We start from the raw sequence: 20,554 nt of genomic DNA, 5'->3' as shown, positions 1-20,554 counted from the left end.
TGATCGAGTTGAGTCTGGAAATCTCTTCAAGGTTTTAGTAACAGTATGTTATATTTTTTTATGTAAATATTAATATTTTAATTGTATTAAACATAAATATAAAATATAATTTATCCAAAAAAATTTATAGTATTTTATTTAAAAATCAATAGCGTAGGTAAAATTGAAAATTTAAGCGAACATATCAGCGCTGATATGTTGCATTACAAATTCGAAAAAGTAAGCTAACATGTCAGCGCTGATATGTTGCATTACAAATTCGAAAAAGTAAGCGAGCGTGTCAGCGCTGATATGTTGCATTACAAATACGAAAAGGTAATCGAACGATTCAGCGCTTGCCCGCAATGACATGCACGTGTTAAAGTAATTAGGAGTTTCCTTTGAATAATCAGCGCTAGGCATTACCATTCAGCGCTGAGGAAAGTCCCGCTGGGGATATACGAAGGTTTTATATACACGCATGTTTTCTTGAATATATCTAGGAGTTGTAAATCTACATGCACTTGGTACTGTTTTGCACACAGAAACTTGTACTCCGGTTTGTTGAATGTCACATAATTCAATATTGGTGCAAAAAACTGAAGTTTCTGGAAGGGAATCGCATAGTTTTCCGTTGGTATTGTTAACATTTCAACTGTTGCTTACCTACTTGTGTTGCAATACAATTGCAAAAAGTATTTTTTTTATAGTCTTGTACTAATGGTTGATAGACTGACATATTTATATCAGGCTTTGTTTCATTTCGTATTATATTTCAAACTCTTGTTTGAAATATCAACTCTCTTGATATGGGAGATAGCCACGTTGACAGAATTTCTGCCTACTTTATTGTCTTTGTTTATATCTCTTCTATATTTCAGACAAGGGTCTTTTTCGTCGCTATAAGTACTTTAAGCTCTTTACAAAACCATGGTTACTCGTATTGAGTTTTACCTTAATTTTTACATTTATTCACCAATGTGTTTTTTTGTTGGTTGGTTTGTGGCGTTTCAGGCTCCTTAAATGATTTCATCTGAAATTGCTTCTGTCCAATTAATTTTGTAAATTTTTATAGTATTATGAACATATGGAGTAACTTTCCGAACAAAACTTATGGGAGCATATGTAGAGTAATGATTTGGGAAAAATCAAAATACCGTTATTTCATAAATAAGGGAAAATCATCACACAAAAAAAAGAATTAGAAGTAAAAAATCATCACGATTTTCGAGTTCTACGCAAAATTTTACTATACAAAATGTAGGTCTCGTTGTTGGAAATTTTTATCTGCGAACTAGTGTTATTAGTGTTTTATTATTTAAGATGGGCATGGACTGTAAGCCCATAGTTGTTTGTAAGTATGTTGCTGCATCTTAAATACTGGTTACAAGATACTATTTTCAATATTTGGAACAGCGCCTGGCACACTGTACGTGAGAAATAACCTAACCAATTACATAAACTATTGATGGTAAAAAGACTATGTATCCCACGATATACTAAATTAAACAGCATATTCGTTATATGGTGTAAACTTGGTGTACTTGTCAAATGGGTTCTCATGGGCCCATATGCACAAGTCCTTACAGTACATAAAGTCCTTACATAATTTATAGATACCTATAAATTATGTGCAGTACATAAATTATGTATATATGTAGGTATTAAGTTTTTGGTTTGACATGAGTAATACTATATGTCAAGGCGTTTACGCGGACATGACATAATATCCTTACTTTGTTTGTGCTAACCTATACAGATTAGTCCAACCAAAGTCTTCGAAATAACTATCAAAAACAGGTAGTCTCCGGGACAGTAATTATTACTACCGGGACATACATAATCCTATCAAATACTCTATCTATTGTGGTATAACCTTACACCATATGTTAACTAAGTTAAAATTTCAAAAACTGATTCTATATATTGTAAGGACCAAATTTCGTGAAAAATTTAATCTCACACACTGAGTAATATCACCTTCTAAAATAACAGTCTCTATTAAATTTGTTTACTGCAAAATGTTTCCTGTGGCTTATATGTTAATGGTAGAATTGTGGTGCAAAAAAAGCACGTTGCTTACTCCCAATTGTTCCTTTGCCGCTTACAATGGTAGAATTATGGTGCGAAACAGCACTTTGTGTGCTTCAAATTGTTGCGTTGTCGCCTGCAATGGGAGAAATTTTGTATAAAAGGAAGAAAATTTATGGTTTTCGTTGCATTTGTGATTTCGTACCATTGCAGGTAAGTTGTTTGTGCTAGGGACAACAGTGAGAGCTCGGTCCAAGTGACCTGGACGCATAATGGTTCGATTAGGTGGACAGTTGAGATTGGATGAGCCAAGTGATATTGGTTGAGTTACCTTTCGTTTAGCCTATGCTAATGAGGAGTAATTTATCCAGCTAATCGGATTTTTCATGTGGCCATTACTGATGGAAAACTGAATGGCAAATCACTAGCACTGTTGTAGGAGTTTGCTAGGGACAACAGTGGGAGCTCGGACTGGTTGGTCTGGACACAAGACGATTCGTCTGGCCATCGCTAACGATCACCATGTGGATGGAGGAACAGGCCTGGGTGAAGTGACAATGGGTGGGTTGTCTCGTGTCTGGCTATTGCTGGTATAGGGTAGCTCAACCAGTCATCCGGACTACCATCTGGCTAAAGGTGATGGAGGAATGGATGACGAGTCACCAACACTGTTAGGAGACGTGTAGAAAATACGAGCGTTTGGCAATTGCTGACGAGCGTGTTCAGGCATAGCACCAGGAAAGGGATCTTTGCTTGACTACAGCTGGCAAGGGTATTCATCCAAACCTTTAACAACGTTTTCAACGGCATTTGTGATTTCGTACCATTGCAGGTTGTACATTGCTGGTTACAACGATTTCAACGCTTGCAACGCTTTCCAACAGTCACAACGATTCCAACGCTTTCAACGATTCCAACGATTCCAACGATTTCAACGATTCTAACACTTGCGATGCTTGCAACGGTCACAAAGACTTCAACGATTCCAACGATTTCAACGATTCCAACACTTTCAACGCTGCCAACGATTTCAGCGCTTCCCAGCGGTCACAACGATTTCAACGATTCCAACGCTTTCAACGCTTACGCTCTTCATTCTATTTCTATCTATAACTGTAAGGCTTGCCAAAACAAATAATAAATGTTATCATAAAACAGAAAACACAGTGTCTCATTCTTCATTATAAAAAATTCTTTTCACGCACCTTGGTATACTTGCTGAGTTATATTCCAGCTGGGAGGTCCACAAAGACTACCCTGCACGAGATCGTGAGGACAGCTGAGAGAGAGCTAATTGCAGGAGGCCATCATGATGGACATCGAAGGAGCCTTTGACAAAATAAGCTTTGCTAAATTAAAATCTGCTCTTGCTGACCGAGAAGTCGGTTCACTCATTATTGGATGGATAGATTTCATGCTAAGGCAAAAACCAGTAAACCTACAAAATGGAAGACATAGAGACAGAGCAGTCAGATGCTGCCCACAGGGAGGGGTGCTTTTACTATTTCTGTGGAACGTGAACATAGACTCTCTACTTCAACAGCTTGACTTCAAAGGCATACAAACAATTGAGTATGCAGATGATATAGCACTGATGGTGAACGGCAAGTTCCCAGACACCATTAGAAACGTAAAGAGAAGTGCTCTCAAATGCGTTGAAAAATGACACAGGGTACAAGGCCTGACCATCAATGCGACGAAATCAGACACTATCCTCTTCACGAGGAAGAGAAGTCTGTCAATGGAGCTCTTACAACTTTTCGATAATAACATTCGAAGTCGGTGAAGTATCTAGGAGTCATCTTGGATAATAAACTGACCTGAAATGAACATATGGATGAAAAGATCAGAAAAGCGAAGAGAGCCATATTGCAGTATAAAAGAGTGTGCGGAAGACGATAGAGGATATCTTGAACATCGATCCACACGATGATGGTCAGACCTATTATAACATATGCGTCAGTTGTCTGGTGAGGTACTGTCACCCAAAAGATAATAAAAGCGAGGTTAGATTGGGTCCAACGACTAGTCTGTGTTGGAATAACGGGCGCTATGTGCACCACACCGACACCGGCGTTAGAGGCGATGCTAGGTTTGCTTCCGTTGGATTTACATATAAAGAAAACGGCGGTACTGGCAGCAATTCGAATGAACCAGAGCTCCACATGGAACAACTTCGGAAAATTGGTGGGTCATCGGAAAATTCTTGACGTCCAGACCGCGGTCAAGGAAACGCAGATGGCATTGGAAACTATGAGGAGACCTTATAGGACAGAAGTATCCTATAGAACACTGATAATAGACGGCCTTCTACATAATGAATGTGAAAGGAATGACATAAGCATCTTTACCGATGGCTTCTTGATGGATGGCAGAGCTAGCGTTTGGGTTTACTCGAAAGAGCTAAACCTAACGTGCACTCTACATCTAGGAATATATGTCTCCGTCTATCAGGCGGAACTTATGTCAGTCTTACGTGCTCTGGATCACCTATTGGATTGTCAGGTGTATCAGAAAAAGATTCTGATAGCGCTGGAAAATCAAGCAGTTATCAAAAGCATGCAAAAGACATACATAGCTAACAGCTTAGTTCAAGAATGTGTAACAAAGCTCATAGAATGTGCTCATAGAAATGAGGCAACGGTCATGTGTGTTAAGGGACACATCGGTATTGACCAAAACGAGAAGGTGAACTTACAAAGCAAGGATCAAGCCATAACTGCAGCGGCCCAGAACCCAGAATACCATTGGGTTACAACATGATGACAGCCTATGTCTATAAATGGATAAGCTCACTTCATCTCAATAGATAGAAAGAGTGCAGCACTTGTAGACAGACCAAACTCATGTTGCCGAAACTGTGGATCAGGGAAGCGAAAACTGTATAAACTTATATAAAAACTTATATAAACTTATATAAAGAGTTGCACATCATGGATATATCAGCTCATACCTTCCCATCTCTGCATGAACATGTACCCTATACAAGCATCATGGATATTCAGTGTTTATATCGGCTCTTACATTCCCATCTCTTCCCATCAGCTCACAGTTTTCATACTGTATGTATGCATTGATTATCATTGCAGATGTATCACTGCAGCTGTTCTTCTTTCGTCTTCATAAAGTCGTAGACGCCGCATAAATTGAGTTGCGTTTATTTTAACTGCCTTCCATTTAAAGCAAATTGAGCACATTTCATGTGCAATGCTGTAGGAGATGGTAGATGTCCTAGGGCCTCCACGAGTATTTCCCATTCTTCATTAAACCAGTCGCAGCGAAAGGCTACATGTTTTGCATTATCTACGGCCTTGTAGCAATTTGGGTAGTATGGACTATCTGACAGTTGAAATCTGTAAGGATATTCTAAACAGTTGGGAATGAGTGTATAGGTCCAACGTCCCTTAGAGGTCTGCTCCCATCTTTGATCCCATTCTCTAAATGAATATAATCGTTCTGCAGATTTTTGATCTATTGTACGCGTTATGCCTTGTCTGCCATAAAGATGGCTTAAATCTTTTGCATGAATGTCAACTGGCAGTTTTCCAGCAATGACGCAGATTGCATCATCAGAGACTGTTCTATAAGCACAGGCAGTACGTTACGCACTGCGTCTGTATACTTGTGCTACCAGATGCACCTGATGCTTTTTTGCTGCTGCCTATATAGGAGCGGCATAAAATATAATAGAGTCCGTGAACGTAGACAAAAGACGCCTTCTTTTGCCCTGAGGACCACCTTTATTTGGAAGAATTTGTGTTAGAGCACTATTTACTGCCACTGCCTTAGAGCTTACTGCTGTAAGGTGCTGTTTGAAGCTCAGTCTTGCATCGATCATGATTCTAAGGTATTTTATTGCTTCTTGTGATAATATTTCATGCCCGCCAATTATAATTTTCATCTCCTTTTTTTGCTTTCTTGCGGTTATCAGTAGTGCTTCTGTTTTTTGCGTCACCAACTCCAGTCCTGTATTTTTAAGCCATCGTTGCACTCTTCCTGTAACGTATTTACATTTTGCTTCTAAGTGGTCAAGCTTTGCTCTACCACCACTAGTGCAATGTCATCAGCGTATCAAACAATTGTCGCCTTTTCAGGAAGTCTTATTTTTGGACTCCATCATACATAGCGTTCCACGGTGTAGCTCTAAGAACCGTTCCTTGTGAGACCTCGCCAGTGACCACGTACTGTTTTCTACCTTTTTCTGTGTCTTACTTCAGTATTCAATTGTCAAGGTAACTACGAATAATGCGTAACAAATAATCGGGTACTTTCAGAGTTTTAAGTGATAGTAGTATCTCAGACCAGTTTGCTGAATTGAAAGCATTTTTAATGTGTAGCGTGATGACTGCACTGTATTTCATTGCAGTGTGTCCTCCGCTGGTAGCTTCCTTTGCAATATTTGTTACCGTTCTAATCGACTGCTAACCTAGCCCGCCGGAAACCGTACTGCTTATCAGGAAGGCTATTGGAACATGCTAGATACTGCTGGAGACGTCCACTTATTATTCGTTCGTGAACCTTTTCTATTGTGTCAAACATACGTAGTGGCCTATATACAGATGGTTGGTTAGGTGGTTTTCCTGGTTTAAGCAACAGTACCAGTCGTTTCAACTTCCATTGCGTTGGAAAAATACCTTCAGTGAAACAGGTATTATATATATCCAAGAATATGTGTGGTTTCGCTGGTACCGCAGCATTGAATAACACATTGGGGACTCCATCCGGTTCTGATGCCTTACCATCTTTTATACGACCCAATGTCTGCATCACTTCTTCAGATCTCACTGGTGGTATGTTTGTATTCCAATCCACATCAAACACCTGTTCGGTCAGTTTCTCATGTGGGGGAAAAGTGCCAGAACAACTTCATTCAATAGAATTGGGCATGTGGGCTGAGAGGACCTCGGTCCTTTTATTTTCTGCATGACGGTTTTGTAAGCCAGACCTCATAGATCTTCATCACATTTGCTTCATTTATCGATTTTACCAACGTTATAGCCCTGTGATCAGTGTGTGTACAAATAGATTCCTCTACTTTTTGTGTTGTTTGCTGTGACGCGATCCACAAAAGCCAAGTCAATTATTAATTTATCTTTGACAGAGTCAAATTTATAAATTCTAGGAGTATTTAGTAATACCAGATCCATTGCGGAAAATGTTTCCTATACCAGTCTTCTTCTTGGGATTGTGTATGTACTGCCGCAGATTGTTGATCAAGCGTTAAAATCTCCTTTAATAAGAATAGGGCGCTTCCCGCGTAGTTCTAGTTCCATTGCAATGATCATACACTCAAAGTCTTCTTGGTGGAGCATAGCAGCTCACCTGATAGAAACCTTTCATCTTCGCCCAAAGGGTATACCCCCTTGTCTAGCATGTGCATTTTACTCTGGGATATTTTTCCGCCCATTATCCAAATTGCCGCTTGTCTCTCTGCATCTGTCATTCAGTTTTGCGACTCAATATTATCGTGTTGTTCCGATATTAGAACTAGAGCTTTTTCAATAGCAGAGTGGTAATTACTTAACCCTCCAGCGTTGCTCCTCTTTAGTTCTATGAGAAGCCCTCCACTTTGTGTTGGCCGCATAGTTCTAACATTTTCACTTAAAGCTTTGAACTCTCCACTGGCTTTCACTTTCCTTAGGATGTCCGCATTTTGTCCATTTCTCAGACGTTGCAGTTGCAGAGAAACGGTGTCATCTTTTCTTTTCATGACAGTTGGCGTATTGGGTATCTGCTAAGATCCTTTAGGACTTAAGTCCACTCTCTTTTTATTTTTTTGGTGGTATTTCGATAGTTTCAGTCACTGTTGCTGGTAGTTTACGTAACTGTAATAGACCAGCGGTTGGTCTGGATTTTCTTCTTTCGGAATCTAGCTCCGTAATAAGCTCCGTATGGGTTAAGCGCACCCATTAGGCTGCACATTTTCCTGATATCACCGTGAAGATTGCGGCGTGGTTCGACATATTGTATTAGTCCATCAATTTCTTTCACTAGGCGTTTATTTAATTCACTTAGGGTATATAGGGACTCGCCTGTAGCCACTGCTGGTAATATCAGTGTGTTTTGCTATTTTTTATCTGACCGTGCTGTGGTGACACTTTCAGTAAAAACGGTTTCTGGTCCACAATTGCTTGGTTGCGACATTGCCATTATTAGTCCACTTTTCGCCGCACAACTGCTCAGTGTTACTGTTTGTGAGAGGAATCTCTCTCTCACAGAGTTCCTTTTCGGTGGTTCCAATTTTGCTGTGTTCACTATTTTGATACTAGTTTCTTCTTCGTTTTTGCGTTCTATATTATTTATATTTTCCACATCATATGGGTCCCAACTCGCAACCGCTATCTCTGCACGTGCATGTAGTTTTGATAAGTCTTACGGCTATCTATGTTATGTCAACAGGGAGGTCATACGAGAAATGACTCTGGTCCTTATTGGATACAAAGTTCAGAGCCAGACTTGTATTCGGAATAAATAGGCTGTTGCTGCGCACATTTAGATCCCACGATACTACCCCGGGGTGAGGGACGCTTACTGAAAGACGGCGTATACTCGCCTTGCCAAAGAAGCTTCACAGGGTCATTGTGACCTTTTACACCACAGCCTCCGAAACCTGAAAGAATTTAGTCGCCTTTTACGACAGGCACGCTTTACATCAGGAGTATTTCAACCCATATCCCACAGGGGAAGCATACTCAGTGCTTATATCAGCTAATACCATCTCATCTCTTTATGAACATATACAACATATACCCTGTACAAGGAGCATGGATAATCTGTGCTTATATCAACTCATACCTGCCCGTCTCTTCATGAATATATACAACATATTCAGTATACAATCATTATGGATACTTAGTGTTTACATCACCTCATGCGTTCCCAACTCTTAATGAACATATACCCTACAAATCGTACATTCCCATCTCTTCATGAATATCTACAACATATACCCTATACATGCATCATGGATACTCAGTGTTTATATCAGCTCATACTTTCCCATCTCTTTATAAACATATACCCTACACAATCATCATGGTTAATCAGTGTTTATATCAGCTCATACTTTCCCATCTCTTTATGAACATATACCCTACACAAGCATCATGGTTAATCAGTGTTTTTATCAGCTCATAATTCTCCATCTCTTCATGAAAATATACAACACATACCCTATATAAGCATTATGGATAATAAGTGTTTATATTAGCTCGTACCTTCCCATCTCTTTATAAACATATACACTATACAATCGTCATAGATAATAAGTGTTTATATCAGCTCATACGTACTCAATTTTTTATGAACATATACCCTGTACATCGTTCATTCCCATCTCTTCATGAACATATGCAATATATACCCTAAACAAGCATCGTGTATACTCTGTGTTTATATCAGCTCATAATTATATCGCTAATACATCCAAATAATGAGTAGTCTAAATATAGCTATTTGGAACGCTAACGGGCTGACCCAACACATTTGCGAAATTAAGACTTTTCTTCTTGACAAAAACATTGATGTTATGCTTATTAGTGAAACTCACTTTACATCAAGAAGTTATCTGAGGCTTCCATATTACACAATGTACAACGCAAACCATCCTTCTGGTAACGCCCGTGGTGGCGCAGCAATAATCATAAAAAATAATATTGACCACTCATTTCTCACCAATCACAATGAAGACTATCTACAATCAACAGCCATATCAGTACGAGATATATATGGTGAAATAACTATTGCCTCTATATACTGTCCACCTAATCAACCAATTAAAAGTCATCAATTCGCAAATTATTTCAAAACGCTCGGGCGCAATTTCGTAGCAGCAGGTGACTTTAACGCCAAGCATACTCATTGGGGCTCAAGATTAATAACACCCAGAGGACGCGAGCTATTAAAAACGATACAAGAAAGCAACCTATTTCACCTATCTACTGGCGAACCCACTTACTGGCCGACAGATCTAAATAAAACACCAGATGTCATTGACTTTTGCATTTGTAAGGGTGTACCCATAAATAATCTAACCTTGCGGTCGTCGTTAGATCTTTCGTCTGACCACTCTCCTCTTCTGTTAGAAATTCATTCGAATATCGTTTTAAAAACTCCAGAACTCAGACTTCACAACAAAAGAACTGATTGGGCTATTTTCCGTAGTTACATTAGCGAACACCTCTCGACACATATTCCTCTTAAAACTAATCATGACATTGAAGCCGCAGTAGAACAATTCAACAAAATTGTACAAAAGGCAGCTTGGTCTGCAACTCCGTCTACACAGAATTGTAGGACTGTACATCTAGACAAGGATATCAAAGAATAACTACTTGTAAAACGTAAATTACGTAGGGTTTGGCAGATGACGAGAGATCCTAACGATAAGAGGCGCCTGAATGTAGCCACTAAAAAACTCAAAATAAATCTAGAGGCAAGAAAAAATGCAAGCATTGCAACTTACTTAGCAAGCTTGTCTCCCTCTGAGGCCACTGAGTACTCTTTGTGGAAAGCCACACGCATACTTAATGCACCAACATCGCATATACCACCAATAAAGATGAGTAATGGGCAATGGGCTAAAACTGATGCTGATAAAGCGAAAACTTTTGCAGTGCATCTTGGTAAAGTCTTTCAGCCACGCTGCTCAAAAAATAATCTGAAAGACTCTGAAGTTGAAGCTTTTCTTCACACACCGCATCAATTAGACTTTCCTATTCCTAGGTCATTGACTCGTGAATTAAAGTGGGTCATAAAAAACAAAATTAAAACCAGAAAAGCTCCAGGATATGATCTGATAACCGGAAAGGTGCTACATGAGCTACCAGATGTGGGTTTTAAATTCATAAACCAATTGTTCAATGCAATTTGCACCTGTGAACACTACCCAGCTCAATGGAAAGTCGCTCAAATTATATTAATTCCAAAACCCGGTAAGCCCGTCGAACTTGCAACATCTTACAGACCGATCAGCTTACTTCCGGTGTTGTCAAAAGTATTTGAGAGAGTATTCCTAAAACGTCTAAAGCCAGTTATCGAAAATAGATGTCTGATTCCCAACCACCAATTCGGGTTTCGCGAACATCACTCTACTATTGAACAAGTAAATAGAGTATACAACTTTGCAAGACTTGCATTGGAAAATAAAGAATACTGCACAGCAGCCTTTATCGACATAACACAAGCATTCGATAAAGTATGGCACACTGGACTTCTCTACAAATTAAAGTTTCAACTCCCGCATAGCTACTTCTCCGTCTTAAAATCATATATACTAGATCGGCACTTTATGGTTAAAATGAATAGCTGTCACACTGAACTTTTTCAAATAGAGGCTGGAGTTCCCCAAGGAAGTGTGTTGGGTCCTACTCTATATACTCTGTTCACAGCAGATCTCCCACTCAGGGCTAAAACATACACTGCAACATTTGCGGATGATACTGTAGTGATGGCGAAACACGCAGATCCTGTAGTAGCTTCACAACTTTTGCAAAGTAATCTGAACGATGTCAACGCATGGCTAGACATTTGGCACATTGAAGCTAACGATAACAAATCAGTTCAAACTACTTTTACACTCCGCCACGGTACCTGCCCTTCCGTTAGACTGAATGGCCGTGAATTGCCGCAAGCTGAAAACGCCAAATATCTAGGTGTACATTTTGATCGCCGTCTAAATTGGCGTCACCACATCTTTACAAAAAGGAAGCAGTTAGGACTAAAGCTACGCTCACTTTACTGGCTACTTAATCCCAAATCCAAATTATCGCTACAAAATAAAATAAATATATACACTATACAAGCATCATGGATAATAAGTGTTTATATAAGTGTTTATATAATATATATATATTTATATAAGTTTATATAGAACTTATACCCTATACATCGTACATTCTCATCTCTTCATGAACATATGCAATATATACACTATACAAGGATCGTTGATACTCAGTGTTTATATCAGCTCATGCCTTCCCATCTCTTCGTGAATATATTTAACACATACCCTATACAAGCATCATGGATAATCAGTAATTATAACAGCTCATACCTCACCATCTCTTCTTGAACATATACGACATACACCTTATATAAGCATCATGGATAATCAGTGTTAATAACAGCTCATTTCTTCCCATCCCTTTATGAATATATGCGATATATACCCTATACAAGTATCATGGATAGTCAGTATTTAGGTTAGGTTAGGTTATACCGGCGATCCCATAGGGATCCACTTAGACCTATAGGCCTATTGTGATACCGTATTATTTAGAACCCATGGGCTAAAGCCATCCAGAACCTTTAATAAAGCTTATGATGCTATATAGAGGGAGGTCTCGAAGTTCGTCAGGAACCTCAAAAAAGAAAGCCCCCAAAAATTTAAGGCTACACCACGCATGTGCCGGACGGAAATAAAGCAGGTGAGAGGCACTTTCGTCATCCTCACAACAACTGCGGCAAAAATGGTCGAACGGTAGATTCAGTCCCCTAGCATGATTACCTAGAATACAATGACCTGTTAGTAAATCTACTACAAGACTGATATCTCTACGGGACATCTCTAAAAGAGATTTCGATTTTCTATTGTTGGTCTGTGGCCACATTGCATACAGATGCTTGCATATCGCAGAGTCTTCTCATCTTTTGTTAAAAAGTTCGGCACAGGAAGAACTCAAAATCAATTTGCATGGTGTCAACGATATGCTCAGATTGTTTAGCTGTTCCGAGTGGTTCCCTGAAGCACCACGTCTGGCTAACTCGTCTGCTTTACAATTGCCTTAAATATCCCTATGATCGGCAACCCAGATTAGAGAAATATTGAACTGCGTCGACATCTCATTTAGAGATGTGTAACAGCCAAGGACCGTCCTAGATGTGAATTGGACAGAACTCAAGGACTTTAAAGCAGCTTGACTATCCGATAGTATATATATATTCTTTTCAATTATATTATTTACTTCTAGACAAGCTAAAGCTTCCTTAATGGCAATTACTTCTGCCTGAAAAACACTACAGTCCCTCTGAGAAAACTCCACTGCCTACGCCGCTCCCAGTCTTTGAACCATCTGTAAAAATTTGTAGACCTTCACCCAGAGAGGAACCTCCTGATAACCAAGCTTCCCTAGATGGGAATATAACAATAAATTTCCTATCAAAGTCGAGAATCGGAGAGGTGTAGTCAATGTTATTTGGAGTAAGACACTAGGCTTCCATTGTGAAGTAGCCTTAAGTCTTAGAGCAGATGATGCTGACAACTGCTTACTGATGATGTCAAATGGCATTAAGTGGAGCATTAGATCTAACAGAGCACCACTAATACAGAGTTCAGCCCTGCGCTGAACCCACATTTTTCTCTCTTCGATAGTACAAACATTTTTATATGTGTTTTGTTCGCAAATATTGTATTTAGTTACTTTTATGGAGAAGTATTATTGTAAGTTGTATAAAGTACACGTTTAGTATAGAATTCAATGTTTTATGCTTTTGAAATAGTTATTAATCAAAAAATATATTTGAAGTATTATATATGTTTTGTATTATGTAAAAAGAAATAAGTTTACTTGCGTCATTTTCATAGAAAATTTTAAAGCAAAGTATGACCATTTAAATGGCACTTTTCATATATAAAAACTGTGGCTTTTAGTGTACGAACAATACAGCGGTGGCGATTTTGAGTTTTCTTGGGACTTGCAAGTTATTTGTATTCGATTCGCGGAGCATTTAAAAATAAAAGACGTTTCGCTTTTGAAATAGTTATTAATCAAAAAATATATTTGAAGTATTATATATGTTTTGTATTATGTAAAAAGAAATAAGTTTACTTGCGTCATTTTCATAGAAAATTTTAAAGCAAAGTATGACCATTTAAATGGCACTTTTCATATATAAAAACTGTGGCTTTTAGTGTACGAACAATACAGCGGTGGCGATTTTGAGTTTTCTTGGGACTTGCAAGTTATTTGTATTCGATTCGCGGAGCATTTTAAAATAAAAGACGTTTCGCTTTCGGTTGAGAATTATATCTAAATTCTTTATTGAATATTTTACTAATATTTGCTTGTGCGCTGCACTTACAAATTATTTTGCTTATTTTACAATATTTTAATTAAATGCAATTTTTATTTATTATAACAATGTCAGCTGCCCTTACAAATTATTTCGTTTATTCTATAAACTAATTTCTAGTTATTGATTAAATACAATAACAATGTCAACACGTGCTTGCTTTAAGTTCTTTGCACTGCAATGGAATTCGCTATTGCGTAAATCGTTGCTGCATTAAAGCGACAATTTTAATTGTGCGCATGGAGTGGGTCGCTGACATCGTAGTTACATATTAATGCTGACGCATTCTTGCTGAAGCGTTCTTGCTTCTGTTTCTTAATTGTTGGACTATTTCATTTACATTTATTTTTGGTTGTAAATTTCTTTTTATAAAGATTATCGCAATGAAAAGAATCAGGATTGCTATTATTGGTATTGAAATGAACCAAAACATCTTTTGTTTAATTATTTCTTCTTGCAATGTGTTAATATGTTTTGTGTTGTCGATATGGATTTTGTGAAGATAAGGCAGTGATAATTTTACATTGCATGTCTCATAATTTACCTTCATCGTTTTGGGTGGGTGTGCTTCCATGAGAGAATTTTTTTTGCTTGTGGAAAATTCCGTGCTGTTTATCGAAATAGTTTCCATAAATGTAATCAGGTATGTGCCACGGGTGAGTTCGATTTCTTGTTGATCAACAATTTTGGTAAGAAATACGTCGTTAAAAATAACTATGCCATCTGATACTTGTTGAATTTGAGTTAAATGATGGGATGATTCGGTTGGACATTTAGCTGTAGTTGCGAAAGGCATGCATTTAATGTTGGTTGACATATAAAGACTGTTGCCGTGTAAATACAATTCTTAATTGGTAATGTAACATTTGGGCAGTTTAATGCTTCGTTAACGGATAACTTAATTATAGTACTATTTTTGATAACAGAGTAAATATTAATATAATTACAAAATTTAAATATTTTTGGAATTCTTAAAACATAATAAATTATATCAGTATTCTGTAGGATTTTTAATTTTGCAGCACTAAGAAGGCTTTCCACACTTATAGGGAAATTTTCAATTGAAATAATTTTATTTAATTCTGAAGCATCTAAAATTAAGGGGTTTGTTATATTATTTTTTGCTAATATTACCGATAGTGCAATCGTGTTTAAATTTGTCTTAATTTTGTTATTTCTACTTTGATATAATTCAAATAAAACTTCTACCCTGTCAGGGATTACATTGTTTATAGAAGCGGTTTTTCTTATGTTATTAATTTGTTCTGTAATTTCGTTTATTTTCTTCTATAAAGCTGAATTTATTGTAGTTTCTTTATTATTATTTTCGATCAAGTAATTTTGTTTGGTGGACAGCAATCCAAAATCGTCGTGATCTGGTGTTCCAGCAATAAATTTTAGTGCTGACACGATGAAATCTATTGACCTCGCAAATCTTCGGGGAATGTCAAGGGTTTTAATTAAACTAAAAATTTCTTCTGTTTGTTCGGTTAAGATTTTCGCAAGATGTGGTTTATCACCAAGTTGATCTTTTATATTATTTGTTCTTCCGCCATAATTCTATAGTTGGTTAAATTTGTCATGTGAATGAGGTTCACATAGTCGTTATAAACTGCAGCTTTTCCCTGTTCCACCGCAATAAAATGAGCTTGCTTATAGTCTACCACTCTGGCGGCTGATAATTTTGTTACGCATAGTAATCTAAAAATTAAATAAAACATAAGAATTGTCTAAATCTAAATTTAAGTTTAGCGTAAATTGATTTTATGAATTCTGCGACCTTCTATTTGCACAGTGATGCCCAGGTCTCTTTCGATTGTTTTTTCCATGAAAACCTGGTTAAACTTATTTCCTAATCTTTTGTTACGTCGTAAATAAACTTTCTCACCAGGTTCGTATGTTCTAGTTATCCTATTTGCATTAAATTTTTCTAAGGTTTTTTCCTGCGCTAAAATAAGTTTATTCTTTATTTTTATTATATTTTCAGACGGACAGTTATAAAGTACGTCCACTGGTTTAGCACCTATAACCGAGTGAATGGTGTTATTATATTTTAGTGTCGCTAGTTGTATCAAGTCTTTGGATTCGTTTATATGTTGCTGTGCTTTTATGCATCGAGCTATTTCTATTAATGTTGAATGAAATCTTTCAATTTGACCGTTGCTCTCACTATGAAGAGTTGGAATAAAGAATTGCTCAATCGAATAATTATCTCTTAAAAATGACCTCACCATGTTAGAATGAAAAGCTGTTTCATTGTCCGTGACAATAGATTTTACGTTTGAAAATATTGCTAAGATTTCCAATAAGGCATTCTTTATATCTATGGTGGATTTAGAAGGAATATGTTTGACAATCGCAAATTTTGAAAATTTGCCCATTGACGTTAGGAAGAGTTGGCTATCTGTAATAATGATATCCAAGTGAAGAATCTCAGCCGGCCTATTTAGAATAGGTGTCTTACCGATTTCTGGTTTTGGAGGTTTTCGTTGATATTTATTTTCTAAACATATTTTGCAATTTTTAATAACTGATTTTATCATATTTTTCATATTTGGGAAATAATATTCTTCTATAATTTGATTAAAGTTTTCTTGTAAGGATCTATGAGCGCGGTTATATTCTGTAAATATTACTTCAAATTGATCATTCTTATTAAGTAAGTCGATGACATGTTTTTCTGTGTGAATTAGTTTAGTACCCGGAAATGCTGTGATAAGATCATTTTGAAACTTTGCCAATGTTGGCAAGTCGCAACAAATAGCATTAGTTACATTAGGATTTATGGTTACCTTGAAACAATTCATCAGATTTTCTATAATATCGTAATATATTGTGTGAAATTTTTTAAATAAAATTTTTGTATTTTTAGTGAAGGTCTCGGTTTTTCCTATAATCAATTGATTTTTGAATTAGTTTACAGGATACTGTATTGTTTTTATGGTGTTAGAAAGTGATATTTCACTATGGATGGTTTGGCCATCGGACGAAATTTGGTTGACATATTGTCTTGAGAGTGCATCTGCCACTTTATTTTCTTTTCCTGGTTTATAAAAGAATTTTGGTGCGAATTCTTCAACAAAAGAGCGCCACCGTTTTATCTTTGAATTTGGATTTTTATCCGATATAGAGAATATAAGTGGTTGGTGGTCTGTAAGTATTTTTATTTTTTTGACACCGTATAGGTAATGGCGCAATGCTTGCCATTACCTCGCAAACTATTACGAGAAGCTCTCGCTCGTTTGTAGCATAGTTTTCCTCACTCTTGGATAAAGTTTTAGACACCATTGTTATAGGCTTACCATTTTGAGATAATACTGCTCCCAAAGCAACAGACGAAGCATCAATTGTTAACTCAAAAGCCTTGCTATAATCGGGATGTTGAAGGAGAACATCTTCTGACGCTAAAATGTTTTTTAATCTTTCAAATGCATCCCTGGCTTCACAATCAAATGTTATTTTAGTTTGTTTTGAATATCTCGTACCTATGTGACCATTTTCACTACTTAGATATGTTAGGGGTTTAGCTAGTCTGGCATAGTCCCTAATAAATTTTCTATAATACCCAGACAAACCCAAAAACGAGCGTAGCGCTCTCAATATCGTAAGCATTTTATAGTTAAGAACACTCTTAACTTTTTCTGGACATACTTTTATGCCCTCTTCAGTAGCAACAAAACTCAGAAACTCTACGGTGTTTTAAAGAATTTTGATTTTTCTGAAGAAACTCGCATTCCCGCTTGTTCAAGTTTTTTTAATATCCTATCCACATTTTCGATATGAAGTTTTTCATTAGGTGAATAAATAATTATGTCATCCATGTAAACGTGACATATTTTTCCTATATCTTCTCGCAGGATATCATCTATTGCTCTTTGGAATATACTAGGATCATTCTTTAGCCCAAATGGCAAGCGACAAAATTCATATTTGCCATTATTAACACTAAATGCCGTCTTTTGCCTATCGTTTTCCGCGAGGATAATCTGGTGAAAGCCAGATTTTAAATCTAATGTCGTAAATATCTTTGATTTCCCTAAGTTCGCGAATATAACTGAGGTGTCTGGTATCGGGTATCGGGTATCTATTCGATATAGTTTTTTCATGAAGTTTTCTGAAATTAATCACCATTCTTTGTTTTTGCTTGCCATCATTATCGAGGCCTATTTTGCTAACAACATGAATAGGTGAGTTATATGGAGAACATGACTTCTGAATTATGCCATCTTCTAATAAGGATTTAATTTCTTTTTTTATAAATTCAGTGGCTGACATGGGGTATGGATAACCCCTGGTATAAATAGAAACATCAGTAAGCAATTTAATTGTTGCTTTAACATTTGTATTATAAGGCAAAGTCTGATTAGGGTCTGCAAAAGCATTATTTTTATTTGGAATTATATCGTCTAATGCGGGTATCAATTGATTGGGAAAGGAATTTTGTTTATCTGTAGTTGAATTTACTTGTTCGCACGTCAAATGGTTAAGTATATCTTTTCCTCTTTTGTGGAAAAGAACACATTTTTTGTGTCGATTTTTCCCTTCATTGCTTTGGGGAAATCATAGCCAATGATTCAGTCAAAACTACTTACGGCTGGTACTATGTAAAAAATTGTGGTTTTTTAAAAAATATTTATCTCGCAAAATTTAGTAATCTTATTTGTTCCATTGATAGATTTAACAAGGAAAGGAACATCAAGAAGCCTAATACCCTTAAGAAAATTGTGATTTTTAAAATAATTTTTCGAAGTTCCCGTGTCAATCAATATGCGAAGCTCCTTGCCATCTAGATTTCGTCGCGCAATAAATGGCAGGAGCGAGTTTACCCTAAAAAATTAACATCATCTGAAATTTCACCATAAGGGTGGTAATCTACATGAGCAGAATTCTGCTGATCTGCCATAGCATTAATTTTCTGTAATTTTTGGACTGGTGAACGATTTAAGTTATTACCCCCATATTGCCGTTTCTGTATGTGATTGCCTGAGTAATTCTGTGGTTGTATCATATTTGGCCGTCTAAAATAGGATGTACTAGGGTCCACCTCCATAGGTGTTGGTATGTTACCTTGGTGATTTAGTGTATTTTGTTGTGCTGCCTGAGATTCATTGTATCGAGAATTAACTTGTCTGTTAGGCCAATAATTTTTCTGATAGTTGAGTTGGGGGCTACGCTGAGCCACTTCCCGAAAATTCCTAACTCTAACATTTTTAGCAACAGCAAACGCATTTGCAAAATCGTACCTTTGTTGACTTTGTTCTAACTCCTGTGCGGTTGCAAGTGCTGTTGGAAGGTCTGGAGGGTGTGACGAAAACAAAATGTCACAAATTGGGCGTCGAAGACCCGAAATGAAGACACGACGTTCATTTTCTCTTGTACGGTCATTAAGTGCAATAAACAAGTCACTATTGCTATTGTTTGTCATTATATTTTTATTTATTATTAAAGTTAATTGCTTATCCACCACTTCATAATATTCGATAATAGTCATGCGTCCTTGTCGACGAACACTCAGCTCATTTTCTAGGACATGCAGTGGACGCTTGTCTGAATATCTTTGATCGAGCCTTGCTATTATTGCCTCGAAGTCTAGTATCGTATTAAAGGCACTGAGGACCGTATTTGCCGTACCTGCAATTTCATTTCTAAGAATTCCTATGGCCACATAATAGGATTCTGATCCTTCAGTGTAATAATTCATGGCGAAATGTGTCGCCTCTCTCCATGCAGGGTATTCTGCTGGATTACCTTTAAAAATTTGTAAAGACTTTACTAAGTCTAAATTTGTGTGTAAATTTGCTACACCTTCTTTAATTGTAGCCGGCATGAGCGGCTCTATTGTTGTAGGTTGAAGTGACCGAATTGCATTTGTCAGATCGCCAATCTGCCTAGAAAACTCTTCCCTAGATATCTCTAGCGCGGCCGCTACCAAACTCATTACTTGATTCCTATCCATTATTAATTTTATTAATTTTATTTAACAATTATTTTTAAAAAAATCAATTAGTGTTAAATATAACGTTAACACTTTGCGTGCACTATCTTACAAAGTTCTACTGAATGTAATGTTATTTTAAATATTTTAATATCTATTTTATTATAATTTTATTAAAAAACTTTAATATTTTAATATCTATTTTATTATAATTTTTATAATTTATTCTTTTTAGTATTAATGGACTTATTAGAAATATAAATAAGCTTACATTAATCCAAAACCTTTTGAGTTGCTCATCTCAAGTTAATTCGTTGTTTTTCACAGTAAGTTGATCCCACGATGGCTACGCTCGGCGTGCGTGCAGTCTTCTTTTCACTTAATGTTGTTTATTTTTTTTTACTTTAATAATTTTTTTATTGCACACTATGTTGCACTAAATTGTTATTTAATTATTAGATAGTTTTTGTTAATTAGTTTTAGTTTTTCTTTTGTTTTTAATTTTTAATGTTCTAATTATTTTATTTTATTGCGTTT

Source organism: Teleopsis dalmanni, chromosome 1, assembly GCF_002237135.1.
Source record: "Teleopsis dalmanni isolate 2A chromosome 1, ASM223713v2, whole genome shotgun sequence".
Lineage (NCBI taxonomy): Eukaryota > Metazoa > Arthropoda > Insecta > Diptera > Diopsidae > Teleopsis > Teleopsis dalmanni.
This window is presented reverse-complemented; position numbering follows the sequence as displayed.